This window comes from Nannobrachium achirus (assembly GCF_963921795.1).
Source record: "Nannobrachium achirus genome assembly, chromosome: 15".
NCBI classification, from domain to species: domain Eukaryota; kingdom Metazoa; phylum Chordata; class Actinopteri; order Myctophiformes; family Myctophidae; genus Nannobrachium; species Nannobrachium achirus.
In genome coordinates, this window is record NC_137822.1 from 16020899 (window position 1) to 16035352 (window position 14454).

A 14454-nucleotide genomic window follows, 5' to 3' on the forward strand; every position below is an offset into this window, starting at 1 on the left:
GCTGTTGTTATTCCAATGAATGAATGAAGACTGCTTCCTTTCAGAATACAACAAAACAAACATTGTCCCATTACCCCAGCAGTCACCACTTCTGTACGGCTACTGAGCAGTCGGAGGCCTGCCTGCACTGCAAAATCCTGTTGAAAGTTTTTATTGACTTTTGAGGACCAAAGACATTTTCCCATCATATTCCAATGAAATCTTTGTGTTAACCACTTTAAAGCTGCAAACCATAAGTCATATTATTTTAGTATGTTAATACAATATAACTAACACAATTTTGTCCCTGCTCTTCAATTGAGACTTTTTTAGTCCACTACTACCTGGCTGACAAGATAACATGAAATTCAAAGGGAAATATCTCACCGTGACAAATTATCTCTCTCATATAGTGTAAACTGTAGAAACCCTGGCACTTGCTTGGGTCACTTGGGTTAAAATCCCAGGTAGGACATGAAAGACTCACTCTTAACCCTGGCAAAAGTTTGGTTTCCAAAAATATCAGATCTACAAGCTCACAACTCATCAGGATGCCACGTGTCATTAGCTCATATAGACTGGCTATTTTTTTATGTCTGAATAGGGCTGAAGTGGTTAAGATAATTCATGACAACTGTATGGCCTCTCTTGTCCAGCACCTGATCCCAAGAAGACACTGCTACTCAACCAAGAGAGAATGGTGTGACCTGGGGTGCAGGCCCTTATTGTGGTTCCCATTGTTACATCACATTCCTGCCTGTACTTCTGGCAGTGGTTGAAAAAGTACTCACATTTTATACTCAAGTAAAAGTATCAATAGGGGCCTGCAATATAGCAATACTCTGTTAGGGTGCACTGCACACACACCAAAGTACCTATGAGAGTGGATTCCCCATTCCGCCAATGCATTTCAATGAGACTGGTGCGGTTTCATGCCGGTAGAGGATTTCCGCAAAAAAACGCTCCAATCACATTGAAATGCATTGGCGGAACGGGGATTCCACTCTATAGGTATTTTGGTGTGTGGGCACCCTTAGGCTACAAGTAAAAGTCCGGAATTCAAAATGTACTTGGAGTAAAAGTACAAAAGTATTGGCATCAAAATGTAGGCTACTTAAAGTACCAAAAGTAAAAGTAGCTTGAAGCTTGTAGATCGGCTATTTTCAAATAGCCTATAGGCCTATAAAATAGGGCTAAAGCGTTAATGTATATTTTATAATATTATAATGTTGTAGGATATATAAAATCTGCAAAGTAGGCCTATCTACTAACTATAGTTTTCAAATAATTGTAGACATATTGTTGTAAAAGTACAACAATATTTGTCAACATTTGTCAACAACATTTGGTCTGATGTAGGTATAGGAAATGTACATTGATATGTGTCCTTTGCATTTGCAACGTGTCTGAGCTGAGCTGTCTGTCTGTTTGTCTTGTCTTAAAATCTGAAAAATCAATAAAAATATTATTGCAAAAAGAAAAAAAAGTGAGATGTAATGGAGTAGAAGTAAAAGTGTTGGAATTTGGTCAGGTACAAAATTGTACAAAGGGTAAGACCACCCATTTTCAGTATTGAAATATGCCATTAATATAATATATGAATGACACAGTTCAATATTGAAATCAGGTGGTCTTCCCCATTAAGTAAATGTACTTAGTTACTTTACTCCACTGACTGCTGGCCAGGGACACGGAGGAGGAATGAGTGTGCATGTGTGTGGTGTGGTGTGGTGTGGTGTGGTGTGGTGGGGTGTGGTGGGGGTGTTATTCCAGACATCCTGCTCTTATTGTCAACCACCCCAGGCTGACCACTGCTCAACATGTCACACTGAAAGAGAACAAAATGGGGGCCCAGATTCCGTTGTGCGCCACCGGGAGAGATCACACACTAATAGTGTGGTCCTGGTCTGGGCCATCTAAACCACTGAGGCTTAGCTTTTTACATCTACCAGGGCATGACTAATGAAGCATTCAAATAATTAGGTTTCATAGTGGCAGTTCATACCTAGACAGAAAGATAGACAGACATAAAACAGGCAGAGAAAGACCAACTGAAAACGTTTGTTGCAAAAAGGAAATATCCAGCATTATTTTGGAGAGAAAACAAATGAGACAAAGGTGCTTTTCACGTCACATGGCTTGTGGTTTTGTCAATGGTTAACAAAATTATTAACTCTTACATACTTGACTCTATTAGCTATTGAATTAACCTACATTTATGCCTGCATTCATTTATGCATGTAGCATAAATGGCAGAAAAGCCTAAAACAAATCTTACAAAAAAATACAGTAAAAATAAGGTCACAATGAAACTGAATCAATAATATTTTATGTACAATTCTTCAATGAACAACAACAAAACTGACAATATTATTTCAAAGGTAGCCTACTGGATTAGAAGTTGGCTGTTCAGACATATTTTGTACTACATCGCCCTCTTGTGGTTGACATCTGTCAAAGCAGATTTCTTGGCCAACACTGGCAAACAAACATGAAGGTGGAGACAACTACTGGGAGAAACACTGCAGTGCTGTTGGTTACAATGACAACAGTGACAAGTTATCAAAACAAAGAAAAGATGTGGCTTAAGTCAAAGACAGAACACAGGAAAAACAAGCAACTACAGACTTTAAAACAACTTGAAAGCTAAATTCTTTGAGGTTCTTTTTTTGTTTTTGTGAAAGTGCAAACTGCAAAAAATGACTCTTAAAAAATAAAAATAACAAGACTTCCTGAGTCAGATTCTATGTGGGTTTGATGTTTGCTCCTCCTCTCTATGACTACTCCTGATGTTCAACATCAATACAAAAATATATTTTCTAGAGCAGGGTATCATTTGGAAAATGATGATACCAATCTGAATACCAGTACCTTTGAGGTGATAACAATAGCATATCAGTACCTTATTTGAATATCAACGAAAATATTTAACTTAATAAATTATTCCTTTCAAAAGCAATTTAAACACAGCCGAGCTAACAAAACAACATAACAGAATAGAAATGAAGAATTTTAAGCAAAGTATTTTTAAATGTCTTAAAGACAGCAAGGACTTCAATGTTAACTGGCATTTGGTTCAATAACTAAAAACATCAGCTACATTTGTTGCGGAGAACAGGTGTTGTGTGGATATGACAAGAACACACATCTTACAAACTGACTGTATGGTAATGTAGGGATTGACTGCCGGATTTGTTTGAGTGCCATTGTTATGCTGCTACTAGGTATCATATTGATTCAATCAATTTTCAATTCAAATAAAGAGTACTGTACCGGTACCCAGCCCTAATATTCACAAGGGTCAACGTTACATACAACAGTACAGCAACATCATTCCCAATGGCAACAGACTTGTCATCTTATAACAGTCATAATGTCACTGCTGTAAAACAGTGGTTCTCAACCTGTGGGTCGGGACCCCCAGAGGGGTCCCCAAATTATTTTGGGGGGTCCCCAGATGTTTAACTAAATGTTGACATTGTTTTCTCACTCAACAGTTAACAGACAAACATACAGTATAAGTGTATACAGGGTATCTGCACATTTCTAAAGTGACAATTTAAGGACTTTAAAGACCTTTTTAGTACCTCTGGTCAAACATTGGTCAAATTGTCAAATATTAGAGGAAGAAATTGAGAGAATAGACGATCTACATGCTCACAACGCCTCGCAACGCGAGGCGTTGTGGGCATGTAGATCGTCTATTTTCACAATGGAATAGATCCAGTCAAACTAATTGTAATGCCAACTCCTACAATTCCAAGTGCTTGTGCAGGGTGGGGGTCCCCAGTTAAAATTTGATTCTTTTGGGGGTCGCGGCCTGAAAAAGATTGAGGACCACTGCTGTAAAACACCTCCTAGAGGATTTTATTACGCCGAGGAATGACGGTCTTGCGGTAAGTCCGTCGCTCAGAGATGTTGCGCTTGACTTTGGCCAGAGGTGTTGGAGCCACCATCTCCAGGTCCAGAGAAGGGCTAGAGTGGGACTTCTTCAGTCCTACCTCCTCATCCTCCTCATCGCCCATCAAGTCTTTACACAAGGCTTTGTCAAACAGAGTGAGTTCTTTGGCGCCAACCGTGGCATCGGCCGACATATTCAAACCCTTCCAGGCCTCCAACACGCGCATGTAGATCTCATACCGACATATCTATAGTGTGAACAAGAGAAGGGTTACGTTATTTTAACCAAACTGTCTGGTAGAGCACGTTAACCACTTAAAAAAACGTAGCCGCAAAACATTTTAAATTAAATAAGCTCACGAGTACAGTATGAGGAAGACATTTCAGCCTAATACCGTGCCCAAAATGGGACACCAGGGTTAAAGTGGTTAATTTGCGACCGAAGGTCACAGTTTACCATGAGAAACGTCACAGCTTGTCCGCGTCCGTATAGACATGTACACAGCGGCAAACCCATAGACCGGTTTGTCGCTCTGACATCATGCTCTGATGTCACACTAACATAATTCCTTTTATGCCCATATATGGAGTTCCCTGATGTCATCAATATTAATGATGCCCTGTTAGAGAAATCCCTGTGATGCCAGGGGGAACAAATCCCTTTTATTCCCATATATGGAGATATGGAGATACCTGTGATGCCAGGGGAACAAATACCTTTTATGCCCATATATGGAGATCCCTGATGTCCACCATCCCTGATGTCCACATCACTGTGGCGCGACCTCAACCTTTATGCCCATATATGGAGATCCCTGATGTCCACAACGCTAATGTCCACATGCCTGATGTCCACATCACTGTGGCTTGTCGCCCTGAGGCGTCTTACTAGTACTACTAGTACTACTTACTACTTACTAGAACATCTGCAGTGGTTGGAGGTAGTCTCCCATAGACGTAAATACATACTTACATAGGCAGCAAAACCCATATTTTTTATTTAACCAAATATCCTACAGTATATCATAAAATAACGACATGACTAACATTTCTAACAAAACTTACCGCTTGAAAATTGGTTGAGAATTCAGATATAATTATTTGATTAGTTGAGAGAACAACTTGCTACACAGGATAACAAATAGACAATAAATGGCATCCATCTAAATGACATAACTAGCATCTAAATACTCAATGAGCATGGAGTACAGATGCAAATATAAAGTAAGTGTTGGGTTTTCAGCTTTCATTGCACAACACTGCTAGGAGAGATATCAAGCGAAGCCACACGTCAAAGTGATCAAACTCTGGACAGTGTCATTTCTGTTATTGACATCATATGTCACTAGCTTTTCAGACAACATACTGTACTGATGTACAGTATAAGTTACAAACACTGGCAGGCCAACTCTGTTTCCACAACACTGTTCATCCTCCCTCTCATACACATACTGTACACATGCACATTTACTTGACAACGCACACCCACCACTACAGTATTTACATGTACACAGTCTCACCACCTGGCACGATTATGCAATTTAGCTTGACAATTAATTGTCAAGTAATCGCGATTTAACTATTTAATTGTGTTTCTGTTGCTGAACATTGATTGGAACATTATGAATAAAGATTACAGATCTGTTTCTGCTTTTAGGCTTCGAAAAACAAAGGGTGCAAAGGGCAGGTATGACAAATAACGTATTTAATAATAACTAATTTAGTAACGTTATACTTTTTATGAATTGTGGAAATAGCCGATCTACAAGCTCAACACGAATCACGTGCGTGATGCGCTTTGAACTTGATCGGGCATTTCCACTGTTTTTGAAAATGTTACATAATATAATATATGAACATTATTTCAACATGGAAATGATCATATTCATAACCATTATGCAAATAATTGCAGTTGGGCGATGATGTGATAATTAGGGATGGGTATCGTCTGCGATACTTTTAATGGTATCTATTGCATGACGTCGATACTATCGGGTATCGGTTCACGTAAAAACGAACGATACCTCGTTTCGATACTCTGGAACGCACCCCTGGCCGGTCGCATCTGTAACAGTTGGGCTACTGAAAGTTTAATGACTGCTTTTGTAGGCTACACTCGTTTCTGTGGAAAATAGCCGACAATAGCCTATAATTTAGTTTATTAGTTTATTTTAATAGTTTATTATTATGATGATTATCCAACTCTCCACTCCACCACACTGTGTGATCATCATCATCACCTCTGCTCTACCGCAGCGGTAGAGCAGTTAAACTTAAATAAAAAGTATCGAAAATGGTATCGAAAAGGGTATCGTATCGATTCCCAGCCCAGGTATCGAAAAAGGTATTGTATCAATTCAAAGGTGAACGATACCCATCCCTAGTGATAATTGTAATGGCCTAACAGTACCTCATGCTGCAGGTAGTCCTCTCTGACGCGGTGTTCCTCCAGTTCTTTGGCTTTGGCCCGTCTGCCTTCTGGGAGGTTCTGGCGCAGCAGCGTCAGGTCACTCTGGAAGGACTCAAGCATTCCTGCATGAGACTGCAGCTGACGCTCCTGAGTGGAGATATCAGACAACACATCATTATGTACGCCTTAACCCAATTAGAACGGGTACACATTATTTTATGCTTTAACTATTGAAAAATAGCAGATATACAAGCTCACAGCGCGGCACCGAGTGCCGCGCTGCGAGCTTGTAGATCTGCTATTTTTGAAAAATCGTGAAAATTTCAATTTTGACCCGATTCTATTAACACATCGGGTGCCCACGTGGTGTCTACAAGTACATTTCTTTGATGTCGCTGGAGGCCCACAACGCGTTTGACGCGTTGTACAGTAAACTATACTGTACTGTAGCTACTGCACTTGGCTACCGCGGTGATGAAACAAACTCCATTTCCCAACATGCAGCGCGCAATTACGTCACCCGGACGTGCTGTGTGTCTCGTTGACTTCCTGTCTAACGGCTGCACAAAAACGCTGTTCTCTCCTAATCTAGCTTTTAAATCACTTTCATTTCAAAACGGCAGCCTCTTCTACCTGCCGTAACACAAACACTGTGGCTTAGAAATGATAAAAAACGGTCCTGACTGAAAGAAAAGATGTTTCTATGTCAGCAATCTGGTTAGCCATCGTCAAAGAAAAGGTCCTTTTCACTTAAATGGAGCTCAGTTAGTCTGTTCTTGAGAGACTACCATGTCAGTGGTTCTCAAACCTTTTCATGTGAAGGACCCCCAAAATGATATTTAATTGGCCACGGACCCCCATCTAAAAATATTTAGTTCCAGGGACCCCCCCAGAAGCAAAATTTGAGTTACAAACGTTCGCTTTGAAAATACATATATTCAAAGATTTGCACACATTTTCATGACTTTTTCAAAAATAGCAGATCCACAAGCTCGCAGCGCGGCACTCGGTGCCGCGCTGTGAGCTTGTATATCTGCTATTTTTCACTGGTTAAAGCATTCAATAACTCTAGGCCTATAGCCATGTTGAATAATTCATATTTTACAGTTAGAAGAGGTGTATGCTCCTGAATGAATGCCAACGTTTCACAGAACTGTTAACCAATTTAGTAGGTCACGAAGAAATGCAAAAACAAAAAACAGGTAAAAAAAAGAAGAGAAAGAAGAGAAAGTACCAATGTGTGTGCAGACTGTGAGGCGGGTAGGATGGGCCTACAGAACCTCCTCTGGGAGCCTACAGCGGCAGGGAAGGGAGGTGAGGAGTGGAGAGCCGACGCCAGGTTCACACGGTTGATCCAAGAGCTCATCTCTGCTCTGGACCTGTGGAGGGAGGGATTAGACATGAAGAAATGGACGCTGGCATCTAGGGGGGTAGCCATTTAGCCATTAGAAGCCATTAAAGAAGAATTCTGGACGAGTGCTTTTATTACCATAACCTGATCTTATTCCATCCATTAACCAGCCGTAGAGGCAAAAAAAAAAGTAAATTTCTAGCGCATGTTTGTTAGCTCTGACCGGAGTGGTGGGATCTAGAGTCCGTTGGCCGTTTACGTTCCGTTACGGCAGCGCATTATTGACAAAACTCTGGGGATACATCTCAACCATTATGAAGGACAGATGCAAACAAGAAAAAGGAATCATCGAGCGATACAAATACGTGATTTAGCGTGACATCCAACCACTCGCGTTCGGAGCTGCCGAGGACTAGAGATTAAATAAAAAAACAAACTGCAGCGATCGTTCTGGGATATCATAACATAAGATTAACGTAATAAAACGGTTAGTGCGGAATTAACTCACCGCTCAATTCACACCGGGTGTGATTTCTTTTATAGATCCCATCCTGTTTAATTAAAGGAGCTATAGTCAACTTTTTCTTGAAAAACGGATGCTAAAATAAAAATAATGTTTCGAAAATATTTTATAAAAAAATAAACTTCATATATGTGTTTCTATTACAAAATGACCACAAAAAGCGTAAAATAATGATAAATTAATCATTTTGGCCATTGTCAGACCAACACTTTGTTTACATTCTAGTCAATAGACTAGGATGTAAACAAAGTGTCGGCCCTACAATGAAAAAGTTGACTATAGCTCCTTTAATATGAACTGCAATTGACTCTGGATAACCATCGTTTTATGAAGTTGTCACCATATTGCAGGTGTAAATGTCACACGCACACCTACACAGTATGCAGACACCTTCCAGCGGACACTTACGAGGCTTGAAAGAGGAAAACCCTCCAGTCAGCAGTCTGCAAACGGAAGACATGTGGTTTCTTGGTGTAGTTGATCGCTGGCTCAGCCAGGGCATGGTGCACGCTCACCACCTCCTCTGTACTGTCGTACTCCTTCTTATACTCGTCCTGACACACAAACACACGCGCGCGCGCGCGCGCGCGCACACACACACACACACACACACACACACACACACACACACACACACACACACACACACACACACACACACACACACACACACACACACACACACACACACACACACACACACACACACACACACACACACACACACACACACACACACACACACACAGGTGATGAGTGAAATAAGTTCTCCTTCGAAAGAGAACTGTATATTTACGTGGGGTTCACTGTGAAACCCGGAGTTTAACTAATTATCAAGCTTATCTTCGTATAATTAATCTTCTTAATACGTTTTATTTATAACGCACTTTACATTTGAAGCAAATCTCAAAGTGCTACATTAAAATCGAAAAACATTAAGAAAACAATTAAGAATTAAAACGAGAAACACAGTGAATAAAATGATATCAGAACGTTGATCACCTAGAAAAACACATAAAACATCCATAAGACTGTCTAGGGCCTAGGCAAACGCCTTGTTAAAAAGAAAAGTCTTTAGTCCCCCTTTAAAAGTGTCAATGGACTGTGGTGCTCTCAGATGGTCGGGGAGGTCGTTCCACAGTCGAGGAGCAGCTGAGCTGATTAATCTTCTTCACTAATGCTCATTATAGGATGGTACTATTTCTGTCTACTCAGCACTCACTCTTAGGGGTGGGCTGAACTGGATAGTTTGAAAATGTGACTCCAAGCTAATGGAAAGTACAGCCTTTAGGAGATTTCACACGGGAAGCGACTGAGGCACCTAGCAATTCATTTTCAAAGGGGACCCGCCCACCCGCAGCAACTGTCCAAATGTGTTGAACCTTTCTCTATGTGACGCGTAGAGACGTGTCTGGTCACATGAGGAGAGCAGTGCCTGTGGATCCAGCTGTAACGTCGCTCCCCGCGTGAAAAGTATATTATACAGGGTTCCCACGGTCATGAAATTCCTGGAAATATTTTGAAATAAAAAAAAATATTTTTCCAGTACTGGAAAAGTTTTGGAATTGATCAAGGGTCCTGGAAGGTCCTGGAAGAAATAGCTATGCAATGTCTTTGGTTATTGATTTTGTTAATACCTCTGAAATGACAAATTAAACATTGGCCAAATTGTCAAATATTAGAGGCAGAAATTGGGCATTGCGCAAAGGAGTACGCGACTGGAAATCGGGTGAAATATTCTGGAAAAGTTTTGGAAATTAATTGGTAAAGATGTGTGGGAACCCTGTATATATATTTTTATCTTCCTGTAAAGTTACCAGGCTGTAATTAACGCCACTTTTTATTGCATCAATACAAAAATGAAATGTTTGAAATGGCCACTGATGATTTTATCGTTTGGCAAAGTTTTGAGATATCTCTCAGAATCACCTGAGAAACAGAGCATGTAGACAGAAATGGTACTGTCCTATAATAGTGTGCATTAGTGAGGACCCATACATGGAGATGATGTTGAAAAAAGGTTAAATGTTTGTTTAACTCTTGAGAGTTATCCCCTAAGGCAGGGGATTTTCAGGCCAAGGACCCCTTAGTCGAGAGAGAGAGATGAAGCAGGGACCCCCACAACCCATAGATACCATATCGTTTCATCGTTTGACAGTACAAGCATCAGTGTATTTTGGGTTGATTTAAATGTGTGTTTCCAGATATTTAACCACTTGAACCATCAATACTTAATAAACTTGACCTTTCACTCTGTACTTACTTAGTCTGCTCTTTTTCCCTTCTACACAATATCTCTTTACCGAAAATAGCCGATCTACAAGCTGCGAGGCGTTGTGAGCTTGTAGATCTGCTATTTTTGGCCAAAGTTCTCAGAATATGGACGCTAGGGTTCAAGTGGTTAATATAGAAGAGGAGAAAAAAATCTTCTATCACACAAAGATTTGGAGGACCCCCTGTAGTAACTCTGAGGACCCCCTAGGGGTCCCGGACCCCCTGTTGAAGACCCCTGCCCTAAGGGTCCAGAATGGAGATGTGTTAAATACCTTGTGCAAGTAGAGGACCATTCCCCTCAGCACCCCGTAGAAGGTTTTCCAGCTCCTCTTGCCCCAGGGAGCTGTCAAGACAGGTTAAATGATGGTTACATAGTCAAATCCTCTGTTTTAATTTTAGTGTAAAAACCAAACGGAGTCTCGTTATTTTAAATGGTCAGAAATCTACTGCAATAATGCAGTGTTTCATTCTGACTGAAAGATGTCATATTTTTATGCATGGCAAGATATTGTACCTCAAATTCACTTTAGAGGTGGGCAAGGCCGTAATAAATGAATATGTATTGGAAAACCATTGAAGACAAGCTCACACATTCAAGGTGTGACCCATTTTCATTCTGACTGAAAGGCATTTAGTCTGCATGACTATAGAATTAACATCTCAATCAACTTGCTCCACCTGTCTTGTAACAGTGATTTCCAAATAACACTGCTGAGTGTTTTCCTCCAGTGATTAACAGGTTAATATTCCTTAATGATTGAGAAGGAAATATTATTTCTGTTTATGTGTGTGTGTGTGTGTGTGTGTGTGTGTGTGTGTGTGTGTGTGTGTGTGTGTGTGTGTGTTTGTTGTATCAAATGAGATTATACTGTATTAATAAAACATTTTTTTTCTTCTTCTTTAAAGGAGAATTCTGGACACTAGCGTAATCCTACATTCATTAACCAGTCGCAGATGTGAGAAAAGGTAAATTTCTACTAATGTTTGTTAGTTCCGACCAGAGGGGTTGGGATTTTTATGGCAGCGCATTACTGACAAAACTCTGGGGATAAATCTCTTCCATTATGAAGGACAGATGTAAACAAGAAAAAGGAATCCCACTGCTTGCAGTTGGAGCTGCCGAGGACTCGAGATAAAACAAAAATAAAATAAAAAATGTACAGAAGGTTCTGGGATATCGTAACATCAGATTAACGTAATAAAACGGTTAGTCCAGAATTCTCTTAAAGTACTATAATCCTGCCACGTCTATTTTGGGTATGTCATTATAAGCAAAACATTTCATTTTTATTCATTTTATTCAAAGGGACTTTTTTTATGTTTTCTAAATCATTATTGTTATTATTATTTATAAAATGCTAATAACAATGAAAATGGAAAAAAATAGCAGATCTGCAAGCTTGCCAAATACAGCGAATAGGTAGCCAACACATTCATCTGTGTGAATGTGTCACTTTTGCTTGTTTGATAATCTACTGTGATGAAGCAAACTAGTGTCTGTATATACGACACCACTCACTGCGTTTGCCGTCGATGTCAGCGTGGGTCTTCCGCTGGAGGAAGCCTTGTTTGAACACCTTGGCTTTGCTGTTGTGAGGTACATCCTGGAAGGGGTTGCTCTTGCAGCGCGCCGGTGCATCCTCTTTTGCGTCGTCCTCCAACAACATAGAGCTCTTCAGTTCCTCCTCATCGCTGCCAACGGCATGGGAGGACAAAGACGATGACATGCAGGACAGAGAAGTGAAATTAAATGAGAGGGTTTCATAAGGACAATTCCAGTGAAAAAAGAAGAGCTTTCCCTGTGGTGATGTACTGTAGTATCGGTTCCACTTACACAGCCCATTCCAAAGGCTCATTCTTAATGGAGCTGTAGAAGTTCTGCAAGAAGAGGATAGATAAAAGACTGAATTAATTTAACCCCATTCTTAATCACTATTCTGGGCATCTCAATAGGTGAACATTCAGCAAACATAGGCGAACATTCTGTGAAAATAGCAGATCTACAGACCCCAGGGGTACCCAAGTGAACGAAGTATATAGGTTTAAGTGGTCCATAATTCTAAGGATTTACCCACTTATTACTTGACAAATGTGAACAGATAAATAATAACGTGCAAAATAGCTACACCGGGTTTAACGTGGTTAAGTCAGCACCCCTTGCACTTTGCTCAAACCAGCAGATTAAAAACAACACATTGATTTCTCAAACCGTATGAGGAATTTACTTTCAGTAGTTCCTTGCTGAAGTTCTGGCCTTCATCCATCCCATTCAGGTTGGACACAAAGTCTGAAGTGGACATGGCCTTCCCCACATTCTACGAATAAAATAAAAGGTGCATAACATGATGTATGTATACATATTATATTGCGTTTCGCTATAAATGTTTCAGGACTCACCTGTCCGTGCAAGTCACTGTTGAGAAGCATCAGGGCGCATGTGAGAGTCAGCACTGTCGCTGAGAGGGAAAACCACACATGATGGTATTATCACTGAATGCTCAATTATTATCTCTGAACAAGAATATATGGCTGCAACTATCAATTATTTTTGCGATTAATCAAGTAATCAAGATTCCCCCACCCATAAATTATATCATATATCAACAAATTATAAAAAATCTATTGAGATTATTTTGATAGACTAAATAGATTATACTCATTAACCACTTTAGGCATATTTTTTTACTTCATATAACGGTGTAGCACAAGAATAGCAGATCTACAAGCTCACAGCCCACTGGGATGATGCGATGCATTGTGACCTTGTAAATTGTAGATCTATTTTCATTTTTGAAACCTTTTGAAAAATAGATTATTTCATTAAAATAGCTTATTATAATTAACCCCTAGTCAGGACCAGAGCTCACCTGCATCGGAGAAGGAGTGAGGGTTGCATTGATGGAAGCGGCAGGAGAAATGCTGCAGCACTCGCTCTCTCTCCTGGGTTTCCCCAATTAGCAGCACCACCTTCAGGAAAGACCTGAAACAAAAAAGAAAGAACATGAAGAAATTACACAATTATGACTCCATAATCTCCTCAAAGGAGACAAGAGAATATGCACATGTTAGCTAGCTTAACCATAATACTCACCTCAGAGAGCTGTCTAGAGTCTGTCCAGTGAAATCAAAGAATTTGAGGTATTCCTCTCCCACTGCTCGACTGAAGTCATTGCTACATAAAAAAAGATAGCATTCTGTGATTCGCTATCATACATTTCCGGCAATTCCATGTAAAAATATGTTTGCTGAACTAAAATGGTGCACTAAGATGAAAGACGAACAGGTGCTGTCCTTACTCTTTGTCCAAGTGTCGGACCACGTGTTTAGGTTGAATCCCGTCCAGTCTGTAGAGCCTTTCAGCCAAGCAACAGGCCTTCTCCCTGTCCACAACTGTTTTTTTCTCCAAGGTTTGAGCAAGCTCAGGCGGACCTCCATTTGACACCACGGTCTGCATTGGTGCACCCTTTCTACAATCTAGCTGTAGATTCTGAGGCGAGTTTTCAGTCTGCCTCTTTTCCTGTGTGAACTCAGTGTCAAGAGATCTATGTTCTGCTTGGTTCTTCTCACCAGTCCGGCTGGTCTCAGCATGCAGCCCTGAAGGTGTTGAAGGCATTGGAGATGGGCTACTCATTTGCAGCGACTGGTCACTTTGCTTAGACCCTTCCGTCTGCACTGGGTGTGCTGTCACTGCAGTGTGTTGCATCAGAGCGATTAGCTCTGACTGTTTAGACCGTTCTGGTTGACCTTCCTTTTCTGGTTGAAGCTCTGTCAACTTTTCCTTTTCTGGTTGTTCTGACTCTTCTGTCTGCCCTTCCTTTTCTGGTTGGTCTGACTCTTCTGTCTGCCCTTCCTTTTCTGGTTGGTCTGACTCTTCTGTCTGCTCTTCCTTTTCTGGTTGGTCTGACTCTTCTGTCTGCCCTTCCTTTTCTGGTTGTTCCGACTCTTCTGGCAGCTTGTCCTTTTTTGGTTGTTCAGACTGTTCTTCCTTTTCTAGTTGTTCTGACTGTTCTGGCTGTT